Source organism: Panthera onca, chromosome X (genome assembly GCF_046562875.1).
Source record: "Panthera onca isolate mPanOnc1 chromosome X, mPanOnc1 haplotype 2, whole genome shotgun sequence".
NCBI classification, from domain to species: Eukaryota; Metazoa; Chordata; class Mammalia; order Carnivora; family Felidae; genus Panthera; species Panthera onca.
This window is the reverse complement of record NC_138357.1, coordinates 42,438,914-42,465,001: the sequence shown is the minus strand read 5'-3', so window position 1 is coordinate 42,465,001 and position 26,088 is coordinate 42,438,914. Positions and strand designations below refer to the sequence as shown.

At 37.0% G+C, this 26,088-nt stretch overlaps 1 non-coding gene and 2 pseudogenes across 5 annotated transcripts in view; 2 read left to right on the top strand and 1 right to left on the bottom strand.

The window, feature by feature from the left end:
- The window catches only part of LOC145713608 (small ubiquitin-related modifier 2 pseudogene), a 158,318-nt pseudogene that overhangs the window by 109,553 nt on the left and 22,677 nt on the right, over window positions 1-26,088 (top strand). The gene's annotated exons all lie outside the window — the stretch shown is intronic.
- Window positions 998-2,181, top strand: LOC145714672 (GTP-binding protein 10 pseudogene; annotated as a pseudogene).
- On the bottom strand, window positions 7,791-7,894 carry LOC145714719 (U6 spliceosomal RNA). Its single transcript, XR_014136938.1, has one exon. It is a non-coding gene; the product is annotated as a U6 spliceosomal RNA (small nuclear RNA).

Genomic DNA, 26,088 nt, shown 5'->3' with positions numbered 1-26,088 from the left:
TATGTTTAAGGAAAAGAAATATTTACAGGATTTGTCTGTATTAAATTATGTCATGACAAATAAAAACTGATAAAATCAAACCTGCCACAAAAGGAGGAATAACAAAGTAAATGATGGTATATTCAGAAATTAAATTCTATGTATCTATTACAAAGATGAGACCAATATAAATGTACTAACACAGAAAAATAGTAAAATAAAATCAGGTCACATCTGCTGTTGAAAACAGTATGGAGATTCCTCAAAAAGTCAAAAATAGAAATACTGTATGATCCAATAACTCCACTACTGGTTGGTATTTACCCAAAGAAAATCAAAACACTAATTTGAAAAGATATATGCACCTCTATGTTTATTGCAGCATTGTTTACAGTAGTCAAAATATTGAGGCAACCTAAGTGTCCATCAATAGACAAAAGGGTAAGGAAGATTTGGTATGTATATTGGAATGAAGAGCATGGAATATTATGCAGCCATAAAAAGGATGAGATCATGCCATTTGCAATGACATGGATGGACCTAGAGGATATTACACTAAGTGCGATAAGTCAGACTGAGAAATACCATGTGATTTCACTCATACATGGAATACAAAAAAAATAATAATAATAAGCAAATAAAAAGCAGAAGCAGACCTATAAATACAGAGGACAAACAGGGTTGCCAGAGGGGAGGTGGTGAGGAGGTGAGCAAAGTGGGTGAAAGGGAGTGGGAGGTACAGGCTTCCAGTTATGGAATGAATAAGTCATGACAATAAAAGATACAGCACAGGGAATATAGTCAGTGGTATTGTAGTAGCATTGTATGGTGACAGATGGTAGTGATACTTATGGTGAGCACAGTATAACATATAGAAAAGTTGAATCACTATGTTGTACACCTGTAACTAATGTAATATTGTGTGTCAATTATACTCAAATTTTTTTTTTTAAAAATCAGGTGAAAACATGTGTGATGCATTATAAAACGCACATTGAAAAAGATGTTGTAGGTACACTTTCGAGGGAGTCAGCCCTAGCACGTCACAGTCATGGTGCAGTGCGGTAGCGTGTGGTTCAGAAAGTATGGAAACTTCATTGATAACCTAAGACTCTTCACCAGGGGAGGAAGTGGTGGAATGGGTTACCCTCGTTTAGGTGGAGAAGGTTGAAAAGGTGGTGACGTCTGGGTTGTAGCCCATAAGAAAATGACTTTAAAACAACTTAAAGACAAATATCCTCGGAAACGGTTTGTGGCTGGAGAAGGAGCAAATAGTCGTGTTAATGCACTGAAAGGCTCCAGAGGAAAAGACTGTGAAATTCCTGTACCTGTGGGTATTTCAGTAACTGATGAAAATGGTAAAATTATAGGAGAACTCAATAAAGAGAAGGACAGAATTTTGGTAGCTGAAGGAGGTCTTGGTGGTAAATTACTTACAAATTTCTTACCATTGAAAGGCCAGAAACGAGTCATTCACCTTGATCTAAAACTTATAGCTGATATAGGCCTAGTAGGATTCCCAAATGCAGGAAAATCCTCTTTGCTAAGTCAGGTTTCTCATGCAAAACCTGCAATCGCAGATTATGCATTTACAACATTAAAGCCTGAACTTGGAAAGATTGTGTATAATGATTTCAGAGAGATATCAGTAGCTGATCTTCCTGGTTTAATAGAAGGAGCGCATATGAACAAAGGAATGGGCCCCAAATTCCTCAAGCATATAGAAAGAACTAGACAACTACTTTTTGTTGTCAACATTTCTGGATTTCAGCTTTCTTCCCAAACTCAATACAGAACTGCCTTTGAAACCATAATACTTCTTACAAAAGAGTTGGAATTGTACAAAGAGGAACTTCAGACAAAACCTGCACTCCTGGCAGTTAATAAAATGGACTTGCCAGGTGCCCAAGATATGTTCCATGTACTGATGAATCAACTCCAGAATCCTAAAGCTTTTTGCATTTATTTAAGAAAAACATGATTCCAGAGAGGACTGTGGAGTTCCAACACATCATCCCCATCTCTGCAATTACGGGAGAAGGAATTGAAGAATTAAAGAACTATATAAGAAAATCTCTGGATGAACATGCCAATCAGGAAAATGGTGCATATCATAAGAAACAGTTCCTTAATTTACAGATTTCTAATACAATATCTTATAATGAGCCACCACCAAAGAATGGTGTTACTAGTCCCAAATAGATGTAATTTAAGTCTATTAAAAATGATATCAAGGGAAAAAAAAAGAAAAAGATGTATGTTTCTTCTTAATACGCGATTACTGGTAAATGCACAGATAAAAGGACTCGAAGGGTAGGTATACACTAAACTGTTGAAATAGTTGCATATAAAGGTAGGAGAGTAGCACTATGGGAGGTTTAGTGAAATGAAACTTAAGAATTCCTTTAATATTAAATATTTCACGAAGAAAACCAACTGATGTTTAATGTATGTATATTACAGGCATACCTCACTTTATTGCATCTGACTCTTTTGCACTTCTCAGATACTGCAGTTTATACAAATTGAAAGTTTGTGGCAACCCTGCATCAAGCTAGTCTGTCATTCTTCCAGCAACATTTGCTCACTTTGTGTCTCTGTCACATTTTGTTAATTCTCACAATATTTCAAACTTCTTCATAATTACCATATTTGTTATGGTGATCTGTGATCAGTGATTATGACTCACTGAAAGCTCAGATGATTAGCATTTTTAGCAATAACGTATTTTTTAATTAAGCTATGCCCATTTTTTAGACATAATGCACACTTAGTAGACTACAGTATAGTATTAACTTTTATAAGCACCAAGACAACAAAAAATTCATTTGACTTGCTTTATTGTAATATTTACTTTATTACCGTGGCCTAGAGCTGAACCTGCAATATCTCCAAGGTATGCCTGTACTGATTTTATAAACAACGGAAATTTATTTCTCACAGTTCTGGAGGTTGGGAAGTTCAAGATTATGGCACTAGTAGCTTTAGTGTCTGATGAGAGCCTGATTCCTCATTGACAGCCATCTTCTTAATGTAACCTCACATGGCAGAAGGGGTATGCCTGTCCTTTTAAAAGCATTATACAAAGACAGGAAAAGATAAATCTGGCATATGTGAAAGAAAGAACCAAATAAGTATAGCGATTTTAATATCAGACAAAATAAAATTCATGGTGAATAGATTTCCGTGGATTTACAGGACTATTTTAAAATATAAAAGGAACCACTCATAACAAACTTTTATGCACCCCAAAGCAAAAATTTTAATTTATAGATAGAATCTGCTAGAACTGCAACAAATTAAAAATCCATACATACAGTAGGAAACTTTAAAACACGACTCTTAAAAATGAAATGATTAATATATATGTTATGGAGAGCCAGAGAGTGGACTATTTGGGTTGAATTGTGTCCCCCCCAAAAAAGATAAAGTCTTAACCCATGGTACCTGAAGGTGTTAAAATAGGGTCTTTGCAAATATAATCAAGTTAAGATGAAGTCATTAGAGTGGGCCCTAATCCAATATGACTGGTGCCCTTATAAGAAGAGGAGATACAGATACAGAGATATATTTAGGAAGAATACCAAGTAACAATGAAGGCAGGCTTTATGCTGCCACAGGCCAAGGAATGCCTAGGGATACCAGAAGCCAGAAAAGGCCAGAAAAGATTTTTCTCTCTAGGCTTTAGAAGGAGCATGGCCCTACTAACAACACCTTGATTTCAGACTTCTAGCCTTGAGAACTTAGAGACCATGAATTTCTGGTTTTAAGCTACTGCATTTGTGGTTACAGCAGTCATAGGACACTAATACAATGCTCTTCATAAAGTTGAGAAAGTTCTCTTCTATTTGAATTGTTCGGAATGTTTTATTTTTTTATGAATATAATTTATTGTCAAATTGGCTTACATACAACACCCAGTGCTCACTCATGCCATTTGCAGCAATGTGGATGGAACTGGAAGATATTATGCTGAGAGAAATAAGTCAGAGGACAGATATCATATGTTTTCACTCATATGTGGATCTTGTTTTATTTTTTATCATGTACAAGTGTTGAATTTTTTTGTTTTTATTCTGCATAGATTGATAGGATCATATAATTTTCATTTTTTAGCCTGTTAGCATGATGGGTTAAAATGACAGATTTTTACATATTGAACCAGACTTTCATCACTGAAATAAACCCCATTGTATGTAATTATTATTCTACATTGCTGAATTACATTTGCTGACATTTTATAAGGAATTTTCATCAATATTCATGATGGATATTGGTATATAGTTTTCTTTTTTATTCTGTGTTAAGCTTTTGTACCAGTCTAATATTAACTTCATAAAAAATTAGGAAGTGTTCTCTCCACTTCTATTTTGTGGAAAAGATTGTATATAATTTGTATTAATGTTTCATTAAACATTTAGCAGAATTCTTCAATGAAATTATCTTGGCCTGGAGATTTCTTATTTAAGAGGTTTTTAAAATAGACTTTATTGTGATGAGCACCAGGTGTTGTATGGAAGGAAGTGTTTAATCACTGTATTGTACTCCTGAAACTAATATTACACCGTATGTTAACTAAGGGGAATTTAAATAAAAACTTTGTTTTTCCTTCTCCAAATTTTTATTTAAGTTCCAGTGTAATATGAGTTTCAGGTGTAGAATTCAGTGATTCATCACTTCCATACAATACCCAGTGCTCATCACAACAAGTGCACTCCTTAATACCCATCACCTATTTAGCCCCTCCCCTCCGCCCACCTCCCCTTTGGCAACCATTGGTTTGTTCTCTATAGTTAAAGTCTGTTTCTTGGCTTGACTCCCTTTTTTTTTAACCTATGTTCATTTTTGTTTCTTAAATTCCACATATGAGTGAAATCATATTTTTGTCTTTCTCTGACTTATTTCGCCTAGCATAATACTTTCTAGTTCCATCCACATTGCAAATGGCAAGATTTCATTCTTTTTTATGGCTGAGTAATATTCCATTATATAATTCCATTACATTATATAATTCCTTTATATACACACACACACACACACACACACACACACACACACACACAACTTCTTTATTCATCAGTTGGTGGACGTTTCGGCTCTTTCCATAATTTAGCTATTATTGATAATGATGCTATAAATGTCAGGATGCATGTGTCCCTTCAATTCAGTATTTTTGTATCGTTTGGGTAAATACCTAGTAGTACAATTGCTGGATGGTAAGGTAGTTCTATTTGTAACTTTTTGAGGAAACTCTATATTGTTTTCCAGAGTGGCTTCACTACTTTGCATTCCCACCAACAATGTAAGAGGGTTCCCCTTTTTCCACATCCTCTCCAACACCTATTGTCTCCTGTCTTGTTAATTTTAGCCATTCTGACTGGTATGAGGTAAAATCTCATTCTAGTTTTGTTTCGTATTTCCCTGTTGATGAGTGATGTTGAGCATTTTTTAATGTGTCTATATTAGCCATATTTCTTTTAGCTATATTTCTTTTTTAGAAAAATACCTATTCTTGTCTTCTGCCCATTTTTAACTGGATTATTTGGTTTTTGGGTGTTGATTTGATAAGTTCTTTATATATTTTATATACTAACCCTTTGTCAGATATTTCATTTGCAAGTATCTTCTCTGATTCTATAGGCTGCCTTTTAGTTTTATTGACTGTTTCCTTCACTGTGCAGAAGCTTTTAATTTTGATGTAGTCCCAATAGTTTATTTTTGTTTTGTTTCCCTTACTTCAGGAGACATATCTAGAAAGAAGTTGCTATAGCCAGTGTCAAAGAGGTTACTGCCTGTATTATCCTCTAGGATTTTGATGGTTTCCTGTCCCACATTTAAGTCTTTCATCCATTTTGAATTGTGTATGGTGTAAGTGGTCCAGTTTCATTTTTTGCATGTTGCTGTCCAGTTTTCCCAACACCATTTATTGAGGAGACTGTCCTTTCCCATTGGATATTCTTTCCTCCTTTGTTGAATATTAGTTGACCATGTAGTTGTGGGATTATTTCTGGGTTTTCTGTTATGTTCTAATTGATCTATGTGGCCATTTTTGTGCTGGTACCACACTGTCTTGATCACTACAGCTCTGTAATATAACTTGAAGTCCGGAACTCTTATGCCTCCTTTTTCAAGATTGTTTTAACTATTTAGTGTCTTTTGTAGTTCCATACAAATTTTAGCATTGTTTGTTCTAGCTCTGTGAAAAATGCTGGTGGTATTTTGATAGGGATTGCATTAAATGTGCAGATTGCTTTGGGTAGTATAGGCATGTTAACAATATTTGTTCTTCCAGTTCATGAGCATGGAATATCTTTCCATTTCTTTGTGTCATCTTCAATCTCTTTCATACGTGTTTTATAGTTTTCAGAGTACAGATCTTTTATCTCTTTGGTTAGGTTTATTCCTAGATATCTTATGGGTTTGGGTACCATTTTAAATGGTATCACTTCCTTGATTTCTCTTTCTGCTGCTTCATTATTGGTATATAGAAATGCAACAGATATCTGTATGTTGATTTTGTATCCTGTGACTTTACTGAATTCACGTATAGTTCTAGCAATTTTTTGGTAGTCTGTGGGTTTTGTATATAGAGTGTCATATCATCTGCAAATAGGGAAAGTTTGTCTTCTTCCTTGCAGGTTTGGCCTTTTATTTCTTTTTGATGTCTGATTGCTGAGGCTAGGACTTCCAGTACTATGTTAAAAAACAGTGGTGAAAGTGGACATCCCTATCTTCTTCCTGACTGTAGAGGAAAGGCTCTCAGCTTTTCCCCATTGAGGATGATATTAGCTGTGGGTTTTCCATATATGGCTTTTATGATGTTTTGGTATGTTCCCTCTATCCCTACTTTGTTGAGGGTTTTTTATCAAGAATGGACGTTATACTTTGTCAAATGCTTTTTCTGTATCTATTGAAAGGATCATATGGTACTTATCCTTTCTTTTATTAATGTGGTGTATTAAATTTATTTGCAAATATTGAACCACCCTTTAAGCCCAGGAATAAATCCCACTTGATTGTGGTGAATGATTCTTTTAATGTACTGTTGGATTTGATTTGTTAGTATTTTATTGAGAATCTTAACATCCATGTAGTTCTCTTTTTAAGTGAAGTCTTTTTCTTGTTTTGGAATCAGGGTAATACTGGCCTCATAGAATGAATTTGGAAGTTTTCCTTCCATTTCAGTTTTTTGGAACAGGTGTTAACTCTTATTTAAATGTTTGGTATAATTCCCCTGTGAAGCCATCTGGCCCTGGACTTTTGTTTGTTGGGAGATTTTGGATTACTGATTCAATTTCCTTGCTGTCTCTGGGTCTGTTTAATTTTTCTATTTCTTCCTGTTTCAGTTTTGTATGTCTCTAGGAATTTATCCACTTTTCCAGTTTGTCTAACTCATTGGCATATAATTTTTCATAATATTCTCTTATAATTGTATGTATCTCTATGGAGTTGGTTGTTATGGCCCTGCTCTCAGTTGTGATTTTATTTGAGTTGTTTTTCTTTTCTTTTTGATAAGTCTGGCTAGGGGCTTATCAATCTTGTTAATTTTTTCAAAGCACTGGCTTCTGGTTTCATTGATCTGTTCTACTATTTTTTTTAGCTTCTATATCATTTATTTGCCCTAAACTTAAGTATTTCCTTTGTTCTGTTGGCTTTAGGCTTCACTTGTTCTTTTTCTAGCTCTTTCAGGTGTAAGGTTAGGTTATTTATTTGATATTTTTGTTGCTTCTTGATATACGCCTGTATTGCTATATATTTCCCTCTTAGGACTGCTTTTGCTGCATCCCAAATGTTTTGACCATTATGTCTTCAAAAATATGAAATACTTCACAAATTTACATGTCATCCTTGCACAGGGGCCATGCTAATCTCTGTATCATTCCAATCTTAGTTTATGAGCTGCCAAGGAGAACACTAAATACAAACTTTTAAGAAAGAAAGAAAATTGACTTTGAGAATAGCTGTACATTCACATTAGAACTGAGAAGGTAGTGCAGAGTTCCCATATACCCCCTCACATGGTTTCCCCTATTATTAACTTCTTATCTTATTATGGTACATTCATTGTAATTAATAAACCAATATTATCACTTTATTATTTACTAAAATATATACCTTATTCAAATTTCCTTGGATTTTACCTGATGTGTTTCTGCTTCCAGATCTCATCCAGGATACTTGTATTTATTTGTTATGTCTCCTAAGGACCCTCTTGGCTGTGAAAATGCCTCAGATTTTTATTATTGGTGATGACCTTGACAGTTTTAAAGCATATAGGTCAAGTGTTTTGCAGAATACCCTTCTATTGGAATTTTTTATAATTTTTAAATCATGATTAAACTAGAATTATTGTTTTTCTTTTTTGAGGAATACAACAGATAAATTCGCATTTTCATCACTTTGTATCAAAGGTTAATATACTCTCAACATGACATCACTATTGCTACTGACATTGATCACTTAGCTGAAGTGGAATTTGTGAGATTTCTCCAATGGAAAGTTGGTTTTTGTCTCCATTCCCCTTGACATACTGTATTTGGGAAAAGAAATTCACTACACTCAGCAGCCTATACTTTAGGTGTAGGGATTTATGCTCTCCTTTTAGTGCAAAGTATCTATACAAATCACTTAGAAATTTTATGCAAGAAAAATTGTGCTCTCTTTTAGTTCACTGAGCATCCTTATGACAGTTGTTTTAAATTTCTTTGTCTGGTAATTCATATATCTCCATTTCTTTAGTGTAAGTTTCTGGAAATTTATTTTGTTCCTTTAATTTGGCCATACTTCCCTGTTTCTTTGTATGTCTTCTTATTTTAAATTGGGACTTTCACATGTGAAAGTCTTTATAGTCTGGCTTTGTATAAGGAAGATCTTCACCAGTAAGCTGAGCTTGAGTTTTGGAGACCTCTCAAGCCTTTTCTGGGGATGCATCTTTTCTGGGCTTGTGTGCAAAATGTTGTAGTTGAAGAGGTTTTCCTGTTTCTTTCTACTCAGCAATTTCCTCTGATGTCTGTTTGCAGTACTAAAGCCTTGCTGGTGTTGTACCAAGCTGTGGCATGAGCTCTACCTAGTGTCTATCTTCAGTACTGTGGATTATTTGGTGTTAGACGTGATTTCCTTTGTTCTCAGAAGTCCCCAACCTGGTGCCAATTCTTGTCAGTGTTTTGATTCATGTAAGAAAACTCTAGTCCCTGATGCAACCCCCTGAAAAGTCAGAATGTTGGATGTATATTCCACTCTTCTCTTTCCCTCCCTGAGAAGAGGCCAGATGTTGGAAATGTTCTCACTATCACACTGTGCTGTACCAGAGGTGGGAGCTTTGGTGAGTAAATACCATCAATTTTCTGTCTGCAATGTAGTTCTTCTTGGACATATACTTCATATGTCAGGAGCTTCTTAACTGGTTTTCATGAAAGCAATTGATCTGTGCAATGTTATGGTCATGTCTCCATGGGGTAAAGGGGATTTGGGGCTTTCTATTCTGCTATCTTGATGACAGTACTCCACTAACATTCCTTTTAATACGGATGTGGAGATGTCTATTGGGATTTCACTGAATTTATAGATTATTTTGAGGAGAACCTATAACTTTATAAGTTTTTCCTCATGTCGCCAATGAAGTGTTCATAGTTTATTCATAATACCTAAATGGCTGTAATCACAACCTTGAAAGTTATGAAATTTCTCTCTCATTTCTTAAAGAAATGGAAAAGTTTAGACTTTTTCCTTACATTCTAAATACAAATCTGTGAACAAATACAAGTAACTACTCCAATTAAAAATATTTTCACAATGAGAGTTCAATTTTGCCATCCTTTCATTAAAAATAAACCATTGCAGAGAAGTTCAGTTCTGCCAAAGTAAAGTAGCCCTACTCCTCCCAGGACCTACCCATAAAAGAAAAAAATCTCTGGATATAGCACACAAAAAAAAGCGTAGAAAGACTCTGAAAGGAATTAAAAAGAAGGCATACTACAAAGGTACCTTTAGACTTGAAGAAGAACACATTAGTGAGTTCCCTGGGTGTCTTTGTTGCCTTCCCTCTATCCTGGACAGAACATTTCATAAGGGTGTCTTTGTTGCCTTTCCTCTATCCTGGACAGAACATTTCATAAGCCTTGAAAACAAACCCACCAAAAGGCAGATTCTAAAAAAGATTCCAAAAAAGCCTGTTCTCCTTAGTGAAAGAGTGACATAACAATAGAAAACCTTTTTGGCAATATCTACCATATTCCACCCAAACACCAATTGTAAAACAGTACCCCTCCCAGCATGGTTTCAGTAGGTCAGAACAGGAAGTTGATCTCTCATCCCATCCTGCCCTTGCCCCCACAGAAGTAGGCATCAGCACTCAAATTTCCACACCTGCCTCTAGCAGTATAGGAGGGGCACAGTAGGAAGCTAATCTTCTCTTCCCCATCTTGCAGAAGGTGGCAGCGCCCTGATTCCCTGGCAATGGTAGTATCAGCAGGTTCCAGCAGCCATTTAAGCCTCCACCCCACACAGCATCAATGAGACTGAACAAAGTGATACAAGCTGGAGCCATTTAGCAATCCACTTTACTCCCAGCAGGAAATTGGGCCTTCACCCTTAATCCTGCAGTCTCATCCAGCATCAGCAAGACTACACAAGGGCAGGTAACAAAAGGTGGAGATAGTGTTCGGCCCATCTTTTGCCAGTATCAGTTTGGAAGTGTTCCCTCCTTTGCAGTATTTTAGAAGCATTTAAAAAGGATTGGAGGCTTGGTATTAATTATCAGTTTGGGAGAATTCACCAGTGAAGCCATCTGGTCCTGGGATTTTCTTTGATTTTGATTATTGAATCAGTCGCCTTACTCATTATTGCTCTCTTCAAATTTTCTATTTATTCACGATTCACTCTTGATAGGTTGTGTGTTCCTATCCATTTCTAATAGTTTATCCAATTTGTTGGCATTTAATTATTCATAATAATCTCTCATAATCCTTTTTATTTCTGTGGCATCAGTTGTTATGTCCTCTTTTGCATTTCTGATCTTATTTATTTGACTCATCTTTTTTTCTTAGTCAAGGGTTTGTCAATTTTGTTTATCTCTTTGAAAAACCAGTTCAGTATTGTTGATTTTTTTCTATTCTCTATTTTGCTTACTTCCGATCTTTGTACTTCTGCTCTGATCTTTATTAGTTACTTCCTTCTGCTAACTTTTGGCTTACTTTGTTCTTCTTTTGCTAGTTTCTTGAAGTATGAATTTGTGTTACTTATTTGGGAGCTTTTCCTTTTTTTAGTAGGCATTTATCACTATAAAATTCCTCTTAATATTGTTTTTGCTGCATCCCACAAATTTTGCTGAGTGAAAAAGCAACTTACAAGATGTGAGATACTTGCATACCATATATCTGGTAAAAGCTTAATATCCAAAATATATAGGGAGGTCCTACAACTCACTAGCAAAACAAAAAAATCAAGTAGTCCCCCCTTACCCACAGTTTAACTTTCCACAATTTTAGTTACCTGTAATCAACTGCTGTCCAGATGCAGATGATCCTTTGTCTGACACATTGTCAGAAGGTCAACAGTAGCCTAACACTACATCACAAGGCCTATACTGTTCATCTCACTTCATCTTGTCACAGAGGCATTTTGTCATCTCACCTCATCACAAGAAGATATTTTGAGAAAGGGAGAGAATACAGTCCCATAACATTTATTACAATATATTGTTATAATTGTTCTATTTTATTGTTAGTTGTTATTAATCTCTCACTGTGCTTAATTTATAAATTAAACTTAATAATAGTATGGATGTATAGGAAACGTATAGTATAGATAGCATTCAGTACTATTTGCAGTTTCATGTATCCACTGGAGGTCTTGGAATGTATGTCCTTACAGATAAGGCAGTACTATCTGTAGTTTCAGGTATCCACTGGGGGTCTTGGAATGTATATACTTACAGATAAGGGGAGACCACTATAACACAATTTAAAAATGGGAAAAGGGGGCTTCCGGGAAGATGGCGGTGTAGGAGGACGCTGGGCTCACCACGTCCTGCAGATCACTTAGATTCCACCCACACCTGCCTAAATAACTCAGCAAATCACCAGAAGACTAGCAGAACAGATTATCCGGAGCCAAGCGTAGACGAGAGGTCCATGGAAGAGGGTAGGAAGGGCGCAGAGGCAGTGCGCGCTACACAGACTGGCAGGAGGGAGCTGGGGCAGAGGGGCAGCCCGCCGGCAAAGCAGAGCCCCCAAGTCTGCTTGCAAAAGCAGAGGGGCCGAAGAAGTTAATAGCTCTGCTCAGAGAGCGGGAGGGCTGGAGAACAACGGGAGGGAGAGGATGACAGAGCGCAGCTTGGCGGGGAACAAAGGCGCTCGCCAGTGCCATCTCTCTCACCCATCCCCCAGCCAAAATCCCAAAGGGAACCAGTTCCTGCCAGGGAACTTGATGGCACCACGCAAACACCCAACACTGTGCTTCTGCGGATCCATCCCTCCAGTGGGTCTGACTCCCTCCTGGTGCCACAGGGCCCCTCCAGAAGCGGATCTCCGAAGGAAAGCGAGCTGAGCGTGCCCCTCCTGCCCCGTGCACCTTGCTGATCCACCCCAGCTAATACGCCAGATCCCCAGCACCACAAGCCTGACAATGTGCAAGTAGCCTAGACGGGCCATGCCACCCCACAGTGAATCCTGCCCCTAAGAGAGGGGAAGAGAAAGTACACACCAGTCTGACTGTGGCCCTGGCGGTGGGCTGGGGGCAGACATCAGGTCTGACTGCAACCCCACACACCAACGCAAGTTATTCAAGACAGCACAGAAGTGCCCCACTGTTCCGCACCACTCCAGGGACTATCCAAAATGACAAAACGGAAGAATTCCCCTCAAAAAAACCTCCAGGAAATAATGACAGCTAACAAACAGATCAAAAACAATTTAAACAATATAACAGAAAGTGAATGTAGAATAATAGTCATAAAATTAATCGCTGGGCTTGAACAGTATAAAGGACAGCAGAGAATCTATTGCTACAAAAATCAAGACACTAAGACACAGTCAGGAGGAGCTAAAAAATGCTACTAACGAGCTGCAAAATAAAATAGAGACGCCCACAGCTCGGATTGAAGAGGCAGAGGAGAGAATAGGTGAACTAGAAGATAAAGTTATGGAAAAAGAAGCTGAGAAAAAGAGAGATAAAAAAATCCAGGAGTATGAGAGGAAAATTAGAGACCTAAGTGATGCACTAAAGAGAAATAATATACGCATAATTGGTATTCCAGAGGAGGAAGAGAGAGGGAAAGGTGCTGAAGGTGTACTTGAAGAAATAATAGCTGAGAACTTCCAGGATCTGGGGAAGGAAAAAGACATTGAAATCCAAGAGGCACAGAGAACTCCCTTCAGACATAACTTGAATCGATCTGTACAACATATCATAGTGGAACTGGCAAAATACAGGGATAAAGAGAAAATCCTGAAAGCAGCTAGAGATAAACGTGATCTAACATATAAAGGGAGACCTATAAGACTCGTGACCGATCTCTCTACTGAAACTTGGCAGGCCAGAAAGGAATGGCAGGAGATATTCAATGTGATGAACAGAAAAAATATGCAGCCGAGAATCCTTTATCCAGCAAGTCTGTCATTGAGAATAGAAGGAGAGATAAAGGTCTTCCCAAACAAACAAAAACTGAAGGAATTCGTCACCACTAAAACAGCCCTACAAGAGATCCTAAGGGGGATCCTGTGAGACAAAGTACCAGAGACACCGCTACAGCATGAAACCTACAGACATCACAATGACTCTAAACCCATATCTTTCTATAATAACACTGAACGTAAATGGACTAAATGTGCCAACCAAAAGACATAGGGTATCAGAATGGATAAAAAAACAAGACCCATCTATTTGCTGTCTACAAGAGACTCATTTTAGACCTGAGGACACCTTCAGATTGAAAGTAAGGAGATGGAGAACTATCTATCATACTACTGGAAGTCAAAAGAAAGCTAGAGTAGCCACACTTATATTAGACAAACTAGACTTTAAATTAAAGGCTGTAACAAGAGATGAAGAAGGGCATTATATAATAATTAAAGGGTCTATCCATCAGGAAGAGCTAACAATTATAAATGTCTGTGCGCCGAATAGAGGAGCCCCCAGATATATAAAACAATTACTCACAAACATAAGCAACCTTATTGATAAGAATGTGGTAATTGCAGGGGACTTTAATACCCCACTCACAGCAATGGATAGATCATCTAGACACAGGTCAATAAAGAAACAAGGGCCCTGAATGATACATTGGGTCAGATGGACTTGACATATATATTTAGAACTCTGCATCCCAAAGCAACAGAATATACTTTCTTCTCGAGTGCACATGGAACATTCTCCAAGATAGATCACATACTGGGTCACAAAACAGCCCTTCATAAGTATACAAAAATTGAGATCATTACATGCATACTTTGAGACCAAAATGCAATGAGGCTTGAAATCAACCACAGGAAAAAGTCTGGAAAACCTCCAAAAGCATGGAGGTTAAAGAACACCCTACTAACGAATGAGTGGGTCAACCAGGCAATTAGAGAAGAAATTAAGAAATATATGGAAACAAATGAAAATGAAAATACAACAATCCAAACGCTTTGGGATGCAGCGAAGGCAGTCCTGAGAGGAAAATACATTGCAATCCAGGCCTATCTCAAGAAACAAGAAAAATCCCAAATACAAAATCTAACAGCACACCTAAAGGACCTAGAAGCAGAGCAGCAAAGACACCCCAAACCTAGCAGAAGAAGAGAAATAATAAAGATCAGAGCAGAAATAAACAATATAGAATCTAAAAAAAAAACTGTATAGCAGATCAATGAAACCAAGAGTTGGTTTTTTGAAAAAATAAACAAAATTGATAAACCTCTAGCCAGGCTTCTCAAAAAGAAAAGGGAGATGACCCAAATAGATAAAACCATGAATGAAAATGGAATTATTACAACCAATCCCTCAGAAATACAACCAATTATCAGGGAATACTATGAAAAATTATATGGCAACAAACTGGACAACCTGGAAGAAATGGACAAATTTCTAAACACCCACACACTTGCAAAACTCAAACAGGAGGAAATAGAAAGCTTGAACAGACCCATAACCAGTGAAGAAATTCAATCAGTTATCAAAAATCTCCCAACAAATAAGAGTCCAAGACCAGATGGCTTCCCTGGGGAATTCTACCAGACATTTAAAGCAGAAATAATACCTATCCTTCTCCAGCTATTCCAAAAAATAGAAAGGGGAGGAAAACTTCCAAACTCATTCTAGGAAGCCAGTATGACTTTGATTCCTAAACCAGACAGAGACCCAGCAAAAAAAGAGAACTACAGGCCAATATCCCTGATGAATATGGATGCAAAAATTCTCAATAAGATACTAGCAAATCGAATTCAACAGCATATAAAAAGAATTATTCACCATGATCAGGTGGGATTCATTCCTGGGATGCAGGGCTGGTTCAACATTCACAAATCAATCACTGTGATACATCACATTAATAAAAGAAAATATAAGAACCATATGATCCTGTCAATCGATGCAGAAAAAGCATTTGACAGAATTCAGCATCCTTTCTTAATAAAAACCTTCGAGAAAGTCGGGGTACAAGGAACATACTTAAACATCATAAAAGCCATTTATGAAAAGCCTACAGCTAATATCATCCTCAATGGGGAAAAACTGAGAGCTTTCCCCCTGAGATCAGGAACATGACAGGGATGTCCACTCTCACCGCTATTGTTTAACATAGTGTTGGAAGTGCTAGCATCAGCAATTAGACAACAAAAGGAAATTGAAGGCATCAAAATTGGCAAAGATGAAGTCAAGCTTTCACTTTTTGCAGATGACATGATATTATACATGTAAAATCCGATAGACTCCACCAAAAGTCTGCTAGAACTGATACATGAATTCAGCAAAGTCGCAGGATACAAAATCAATGTACAGAAATCAGTTGCATTCTTATACACTAATAATGAAGCAACAGAAAGACAAATAAAGAAACTGATCCCATTCACAACTGCACCAAGAAGCATAAAATATTTAGGAATAAATCTAACCAAAGATGTAAAAGATCTGTATGCTGAAAACTATAGAAAGCTTATGAAGGAAATTGAAGAAGATATAAAGAAATGGAAAAACATTCTGTGCTCATGAGTTGGAAGAATAAATATTGTTAAAATGTCAATAATACCAAAGCTATCTACACATTCAGTGCAATTCCAATCAAAATTGCACCAGCATTCTTCTCGAAGCTAGAACAAGCAATCTTAAAATTCATATGGAACCACAAAAGGCCCCGAATAGCCAAAGTAATTTTGAAGAAGAAGACCAAAGCAGGAGGCATCACAATCTCAGACTTTAGCCTCTACTACAAAGCTGTAATCATCAAGACAGCATGGTATTGGCATAAAAACAAGACACAGAGACCAATGGAATAGAATAGAAACCCCAGAACTAGACCCACAAAAGTATGGCCAACTAATCTTTGACAAAGCAGGAAAGAGTATCCAATGGAAAAAAGACAGTCTCTTTAACAAATGGTGCTGGGAGAACTGGACAGCAACAGGCAGAAGAATGAAACTAGACCACTTTCTCACACCATTCACAAAAATTAGCTCAAAATGGTTAAAGGACTTGAATGTGAGACAGGAAACCATCAAAACCCTAGAGGAGAAAGCAGGAAAAGACCTCTCTGACCTCAGTCGCAGCAATTTCTTATTTGACACATCCCCAAAGGCAAGGAAATTAAAAGCAAAAATGAACTATTGGGGCCTCATGAAGATAAAAAGCTTCTGCACAGCAAAGGAAAGAATCAACAAAACTAAAAGGCAACCAACGGAATGGGAAAAGATATTTGCAAATGACATATCGGACAAAGGGTAGTATCCAAAATCTGTAAAGAGCTCACCAAACTCCACACCCGAAAAACAAATAATCCAGTGAAGAAATGGGAAGAAAACATGAATAGACACTTCTCTAAAGAAGATATCCGGATGGCCAACAGGCACATGAAAAGATGCTCAACGTCGCTCTTCATCAGGGAAATACAAATCAAAACCACACTCAGACACCACCTCACGCCAGTCAGAGTGGCTAAAATGAACAAACCAGGAGACTGTAGATGCTGGAGAGGATGTGGAGAAACGGGAACCCTCTTGCACTGTTGGTGGGAATGCAAACTGGTGCAGCCACTCTGGAAAACAGTGTGGAGGTTCCTCAAAAAATTAAAAATAGACCTACCCTATGACCCAGCAACAGCACTGCTAGGAATTTACCCAAGGGATACAGGAGTACTGATGCATACGGGCACTTGTACCCCAATGTTTATAGCAGCACTCTCAACAATAGCCAAATTATGGAAAGAGCCTAAATGTCCATCAACTGATGAATGGATAAAGAAATTGTGGTTTATATACACAATGGAGTACTACATGGCAATGAGAAAGAATGAAATATGGCCCTTTGTAGCAACATGGATGGAACTGGAGAGTGTTATGCTAAGTGAAATAAGCCATACAGGGAAAGACATACCATATGTTTTCAATCTTATGTGGATCCTGAGAAACTTAACAGAAAACCATGGGGGAGGGGAAAGAAAAAAAAAAGAGGTTAGAGTGGGAGAGAGAGCCAAAGCATAAGAGACTGTTAAAAACTGAGAACAAACTGAGGGTTGATGGGGGGTGGGAGGGAGGGGAGGGTGGGTGATGGGCATTGAAGAGGGCACCTTTTGGGATGAGCACTGGGTGTTGTATGGAAACTAATTTGACAATGAATTTCATATAATAAAAAAATAAAATAAAATAAAATAAAAATGGGAAAAGGATTTAAATAGACATCTCTTTAAGGAAGACATACAAATGGTCAACACGTATGTGAAAAAATGCTCACCATCACTAATCAGGGAAATGCAAATCAAAACCACAATTAAGTATCATCTTACTCCTGTTAGGATGACAATCTTAAAAAAAAGAGAGAGAGAGATAACAAGTGTTAGCAAGGAGATAAAGAAATGAACCCTTGTACACTATTGGTGGGAATGTAAAATATACCACTATGTAAAACAGTTTGAAGGTGTCTCAAGAAATTAAAAATAGAACTACCATATCGTCCAGAAATCCCACTTCTGTGTATTTATCTGAAGGAAATGAAATCAGGATTTCAAAGATATATCTGTTCTCACATGTTCATGGAAACATTATTCACAATAGTCAAGAAATGGAAACAGCATAAATGCTCATTTACAGAAGAATAGATCAAGAAAATATGATATATACATACATGAAATGAAATTCTATTCATCCTTAAAAGAAAAGGAAGGAAATCCTACCATTTGGGACAATATAGATGGACCTGGTGGACATTATACTAGGTGAATAAGCCAATAACAGAAGGACAAATACTACATGATTCCACTTATATGAAGTATCTAAAATCATCAATTCATAGAAACAGAGTAAAATTGTTGTTCCCAGGGTCTGGGGCAAGGGGAAATGGGGTATTGCTGTTCAACAGGTGTAAAGTTTTAGTTAAACAAGATGAATAAGTTATAGAGATGTGCTGTACGACATTGTACCTACAGTTAACAATACTGTACTTTGTACTTAGAGAATTTGATGAGGGTAGATATCATGTTGTGTTCTTACCACAATAAAAAACAGGACAGGAATTATTTGTTGTCAGTAATTAGTTTAAATGTAAACAGATTAAGCTCTTAAATAAAAGGCTGAAATTAACAAGTGGGTTTTTAAAAAGCATGATTCAATTATATTCTGTTTAGAAGAGACATACTATAGATATGTTTAAAGTAAAAGGATAGAAAAAAGTGTTCTGTGCAAATAGTAATCAAAAGAGAGCGGGGGTGGCTATACTAATATCAGACAAAAAAGACTTTAAAAGATGTCAAAAACAAGAAAAGGACACTATTTATTCATAAAATTATCAGAGTGCTATAGCAATTAGAAACATATACCCACATCAAAAACAAAGCTCCAAAATATAGGAAGCAAAACAAAGCCCCAAAATATAGGAAGCTAAAATTGACAGAATTGAAGGGAGAAATAGTGAATTCTACAATAATAGTTGGGGTCTTCAGTATCCCACTTACAAAAATGCAAAGAACAGTTAGGTAGAAGATCAGAAGGGAAATAGAGGCCTTGAACAACACAATAAACCAATTATATCTAGTCAATATGCAGAGCACCCCATTCAACAACAATGTCAGAATACCCATTCTATGCACATGAAACATTCTCCAGGATAGACCATATGTTAGGCCACATAACGATTAATATATTATAAAAGTGAAATTATGTTAAGTATTTTCTTTGAACACAATGGGAAAGAACTAGGAATCAATAACAGAATGAAAACTGGGAAATTCCCAAATGCATACAAATTTTAAAATACTAAAAAAATAAATAATGGGTAAAAGGAAAAAGCACAATGATATTAGAAAAAAACATTAAAATGAATGCAAATGGAACACAACACACCAAGATTTATAAGGTACAGTGAAAGAAGTGCTCAACAGGAAATTTATGCCTATAAATGCCTATATTTAAAAACAAGAAAAATCTCAGGGCTCCTGGGTGTCTCAGTCAGTTAAGCCTCTGACTTCAGCTCAGGTTATGATCTTACAGTTTGTGGGTTCAAGCCCCATGTCGGGCTCTGTGCTGACAGCTTGGAGCCTAGAGCCTGCTTCTGATTCTGTCTCTCTCTCTCTCTCTCTCTGCCGCTCTAGTGCTCATGCTCGCTCTCTCTCTCTCCCTCCCTCAAAAATAAAAAAATAAACAAAAAAAAATTTAAATAAGAAAAATCCCAAATCAATCACCTAACTTTATAGCTTAATGAGCTAGAAAATGAAGAGCAAGTAAACCCAAAGCTAGAAGAAAGAAAGAAATAATAAAAATTAGAGCAGAGATAAGTGATAGATATATAAAAACAATAAAGGGAACCGACAGAACCAATAGATGGTTCTTTGAAAAGATAAAAATAACAAGCCTTTATCTAAAGTGACAAAGACAAAAGAGAGGACTCAAATCATTAGAACTAGAAAATGTTATGGGCTGAATTGTGTCACACCAAAATTCATGTTTTAGTCCTAGCACATATTCGCTCAAAATGTAACTATATTTTGAGATACAACCTTTAAAGAGGTAATTCATTTGAATGAAATCATTGGGGTGGGTCCTAATCCAATATAATTGGTGTCCTTATAAGAAGGGGAAATTAGGGCACAGCTGCACATGCGCTAAAGACCATATGAAGACAAAAGGAGATGGCCATCTACGAGCCACGAAGAGAGGCCTCGGAATGAAATTAATCTTGCCAACATCCTGATCTTGTATTTCTAGCCTCCAGAAGAGTGACGAAATAAGTTTCTACTGTTTAACCTACCTAGTCTGTGTTATGGCAGGCCTACCAAACTAATAAAGAGCATTACTACAAACCTTACAGAAATAAAAAGTATCATAATAGAATAGTATGAACAACTATATACCAACAAATTAGAAAAACTGGAGGAATAGACAAATATCTAAACAAACAAAAATTACCAGAACTGCTTCAAGAAGAAATATAAAATCTGAATAGTTCTATAACAAATAAAGAGATTGAATCCATAATCAAAAACCTCCCAACAAAAACCCAGGACAAGATGGGCTTCATTGTGAACTTCTACCAAACATTTAAAGAAGAGTTAATACATTCTCAAATTCTTCCAAAATGTCAAAGAGGAAGGAGTACAATCTAACATTCTATGAGGCCAGCATTACCCTATTACAAAAGCCAGATCAAAACATCACATTAAAAGAAAAATAGAGATCAATATCCTTTATAAATATAGATGCAAAAATCCTCAACAATATACTAGCAAACCAAATCCAGGAGCATATTAAGAGTTTTATACAAATGATCAAGTGGGATTAATCCCAGGAATAAATAGTGGTTCAACTTAAGAAAATAAATCAATGTAATATATAACAGTAACAAAAGGAAGGGGAAAAAATAGGATTGATTCAGTTAAAGTAGAAAAAGGACTTGGCAAAACCCAACACCATCCCATGGCAAAAGTGCTCAACAAGCTAGGAATAGAAGGCAAGTACCTCAACATGAAAAATGAAATTTATTATTAAAGAAACCCTACAACTAACATTATATTCATTGGTAAAAGAATGAAAGAGTTTTGGTTACAATAGGAACAACACAAGAATGATCACATTCACCACTTCTATTCAGCATTGTATAAGAAACTCTAGCCAGAGAAATTAGGCAATAAAAAGAAATAAGCAACTAAATTTAAAAGGAAGAATAAAATTTATCTCTATTATCTCAAATGATCTTATACATAGATTCTAAAGAGTCAACAAAAAGTATTAGAGCAGTAAACAAATTCAACAAAGTTTCAGGATATGAGATCAATACACAATTATCAGCTGTATTTCTATATATTAGCCAAGAACTATCCAAAAAGGAAATTGAGAATTTTCTCCAAAGAAGATATACACGTGGCCAGCAAGCACATGAAAAGATGCTCAATGTCATTAGTGATTAAGGAAATGAAAATCAAAAGCATAATGAGTTATCATTTTATAACCACTAGGATGACTATAATCAAAAAATGGAAAATAATAAGTGTTGGACAGAATATATAGAATTTGGAATACTCGTATATTGCTGGTCAGAATGTAAAATGGTTTAGTGTCTATGGAAAAGAAGTTTGGTGTTCTTCAAAAAGCTAGATATAGAATTACCATGTGACACAGCGATTCCACTCCTGATTATACATCAAAAGAATTGAAAACAAGTATTCAGGGGCGCCTGGGTGGCGCAGTCGGTTAAGCGTCCGACTTCAGCCAGGTCACGATCTCGCGGTCCGTGAGTTCGAGCCCCGCGTCAGGCTCTGGGCTGATGGCTCGGAGCCTGGAGCCTGTTTCCGATTCTGTGTCTCCCTCTCTCTCTGCCCCTCCCCCCTTCATGCTCTGTCTCTCTCTGTCCCAAAAATAAATAAAAAACGTTGAAAAAAAAAAAATTAAAAAAAAAGAAAACAAGTATTCAAACAAAACTTGTACATAAATGTTCATGCAACACTATTTACAATAGCCAAAAGGTGGTTAACAGTTCAAATGTCCATTAAGGGTTTAATGACCTAACAGAGTACATCCATACTGTGGAGTGTTATTCAGACATAAAAAATAATGAAGTACTAATACTTGATACAACATGGGTGAGCCTCAAAAATAAGTGAAAGAAGCCAGACACAAAAGGCCACATATTAGGTTATTCCATTTATATGAAATACTATAACAGGTAAATCTGTAGTGACAGAAATCTGATCAGTGGTTGCCAGGGGCTGGAGGGGGAGGAAAATGTGTAGTGACTACTAATTTGTATGTGGTTTCCTTTTGAGATGATGAAAACACCTTGAAACTAGATAGAGGTAATGGTGGCACAAATTGTGGATGTACTAAATGCCACTGAACTGTATACTTTAAAATGATTAATTCTGTTATTAGAATTTCACTTCAATAAAAACAAAGAAAAGCAACCAATCAGATCAGGAACGTTATTAAGGAGTTCATGTTAACAACTTTGAGATGAAATGGGAAACATTTAAAAATTTTAGTAAGTGGTGTGAGAATACAAAATTTGTACTTCAAAAGAAACAATATTAGAATTTTCAATTATGTTCACATTTCTTTATAATTTTCAAATTTGGTGTGCTTCATAATGTGAGAATATTATTTCTTTCTCTCTCTCTCTCTTTCTCTCTCTCTCTCTCTCTCTCTCTCTCTGTGTGTGTGTGTGTGTGTGTGTGTGTGTGTGTGTATTTCAGGGCCACATGATGAGAAATGTTTGGAGATTTTAATTTATAAAACTCAGAGACTACAAATGTACGAATGTCATCTGAAGACACAGAAAGTTAAGAATAATGAATGATGACTCAACCATTTCAGTCTCCACTCAGCAGGTTCTAAAAACCTGTCACAAAACTGGACTATGCAGACATCTTTTTTACCTGTTGAATTCTTTGTCCCCAAAACACACAGATGCATACACATACTCACAATATGTAAATACATATACACACAAAATAAAACCCAAAAGTTATGGTAGATACCAAAAAGGCCTGATATTGATATAGGTGTTCTAACCTTATTGCATTGAAATATACCGGTTAAATATTCCTACTTCCAAGACACATTGGCATGTCCCAAATGTCATCATAATGTTTTGTTGGATGTCAGCTGTCTATGGCAATCTGAAAGTACTAATTCATCCCCAAAGACCAAAGCTTAATATGTACTTTAGCCATACAAATCCATCCCAATATAATGAATGAAAGAAAATATAAAATCTTAGAGATAATGCAAATCAGTCACCAATGAATATGCATAGGAGAGAGAGGAGGCATTTTAAACACTGGGATATGGAGTACATGATGATTAACAGGTGGGTATTTTTAATGTGAGACAGAGATATCAAGTCCAGTCCTAATTTAGGAACATCTTACAGCCTGACGTAATACACTGCCAGACTGGAATGCATCTCAAATTCTACACAGCCTTCACCATTTACATGGCACAGATGACTCTGAAACTCAAAGATAGAATAAGAGCATGTATGAGACATGTCTAATGTCCTTAACTGAGTGCCTCAAGTTTGAATCCCTGCCTACAATGGTTCCCTGAATCCACCCAACAACAAACACACACACAATTCTACTAAGGTTGGGTTACTTGACATTTCTGATACCAGATCCCGGTATACAGTGGGTCCTCTCAGTGCATAACTCTGCTCAGTATTTTAACTGCAAGGCAAAAAAACCCAAAAAACAAAAAACAAAAAACGCTGCAACTAAAGTTGACACAATTTTTAGTCACTGGGGTGCTTTCATTAGGGTCCTGGGGCGCCTGGGTGGCGCAGTCGGTTAAGCGTCCGACTTCAGCCAGGTCACGATCTCGCGGTCCGTGAGTTCGAGCCCCGCGTCAGGCTCTGGGCTGATGGCTCGGAGCCTGGAGCCTGTTTCCGATTCTGTGTCTCCCTCTCTCTCTGCCCCTCCCCCGTTCATGCTCTGTCTCTCTCTGTCCCAAAAATAAAAAATAAAAAACGTTGAAAAAAAAAAATTTAAAAAAAAAAAAAAAAAAAAAAAACAACAGCAATTTTTCTGCCAGGGTTCTGTAGGCCAGAAGTCCAAAATAAAGGTGTCTAGGGCTATTTTCTCCAAAGTCTCAAGGGGAGAATTCTCCCTTGTTTCTTAAAGCTTCTGGTGGCACCAGGAATTACTTGGCTTGTGGCTGCCTAACTTCAGTCTCTGCTTCCATTTTCACAAGGCCTTCTCCTCTTATGTCTCTCATAAGGACATCATTGGATTTAAGACCCATATAGGTAATCCAGGATGATCTCTTCTCAAGACCGTCAACTTAATTATGTTTGTAAAGACCTCCTTTTTTCTAAATAAGGTAACATTCACAGGATACAAGTATTAAAGTATGAATACATCTTTGGGGGGGCTACCACTGAACTCACTACAATGCACATAGAAATTAATCTAATAAGAAAGTCAAACCTGAGCAATATGTGGGAATCAGATTTTCTTGTCATATAGAAAGTGGAGAGAAAGGGAGAATGAGAGAAAGAAAGAGAGAAAGAAAGAAAGAAAAACAGAGAGAGGGAGGGAGGGAGAGAGAAGAAGGGAGGGAGGAGGAGCTATTCTTCTCTGGTCATAGCAGTCTCTAGGTCTGTCATAAGGCCAGGTAGGTTTGTACAAGTTGAATGTCCAAGGACTCTTGGCCACTTTGGAATAATATAAGGAGCAGAGAACAAAGAATGAGTCCCCCGGGTTCAGAGAAAGGCAATCCAGACACTCAAGCACTGACATAGCCAACTTTTCGTGGCAATCAGAAATTACTAATTCTTCCTTGGTGGCAGTTGGAAAATAATCCCCCCTTTAGTATAGATCATATGCAGAAAAGCCTGACCTTTACCACTTCCAAATATCTAGGCCAGTGTATATGAAAATTGTTGTGAGAGATTCCCTTAAGAGAAACACCCGGGGCGCCTGGGTGGCGCAGTCGGTTAAGCGTCCGACTTCAGCCAGGTCATGATCTCGCGGTCCGTGAGTTCGAGCCCCGCGTCAGGCTCTGGGCTGATGGCTCGGAGCCTGGAGCCTGTTTCCGATTCTGTGTCTCCCTCTCTCTCTGTCCCTCCCCCGTTCATGCTCTGTCTCTCTCTGTCCCAAAAATAAATAAACGTTGAAAAAAAAAAAAAATTAAAGAGAAACACCCATAGTGCCCTGTGTAATAGGGACCAAGGGAGATAAGATCTTGTATGTCTCACTGAGGAAAGTGAATTCCACATGAAACGCTGAAACTTACACTTTGACAATGGATAATGATGCTCAGAGATTATGGTAAATTTTTTAAAAATTTTTTAATGTTTATTTTTGACAGAGAGAGAGAGAGACAGAGTGCAAGTGGGGGAGGGGCAGAGAGAGAAGGAGACATAGAATCCAAAGCAGGCTCCAGGCTCTAAGCTGTCAGCACAGAGCCCGACATGGGTCTCGAACTCACAAACTGTGAGATCATGACCTGAGCTGGTCGGATGCTTAACCGACTGAGCCACCCAGGCGCCCCTATGGTAAAATTTTTTTTTAAATAAAATTAAGTAGAGTTGATGAAAACTATAAATTTTTCATCAGAGTATTCAAGTAAAAGCATTTTCTGTCATGTATGGTTTTTCTGGCTAGACAGACAGAATTAAGTTTTTGTGGTGAAGTCCAGGAAATGGCCCTTAACTGTGCCAAGGGCTAATTCATGAGATGTGTTTCAAAATATTAATTCTCCCATCCAAGTACCAACCAGGCCCAACCCTGCTTAGCTTCCGAGATCAGATGAGATCGGGCGCGTTCAGGGTAGTATGGCCATAGACATTTGGATGTAAATTTTTAAAAATACAAAATAAAATTAAAAATAAATAAGTAAATAAATTTCAGAACTAAAAAAAATATTAATTCTCTTCAGAAGTTAGAAAATACAAATCAGTATCCCAGCTATACTTGCAGAATTTATTTCAAGG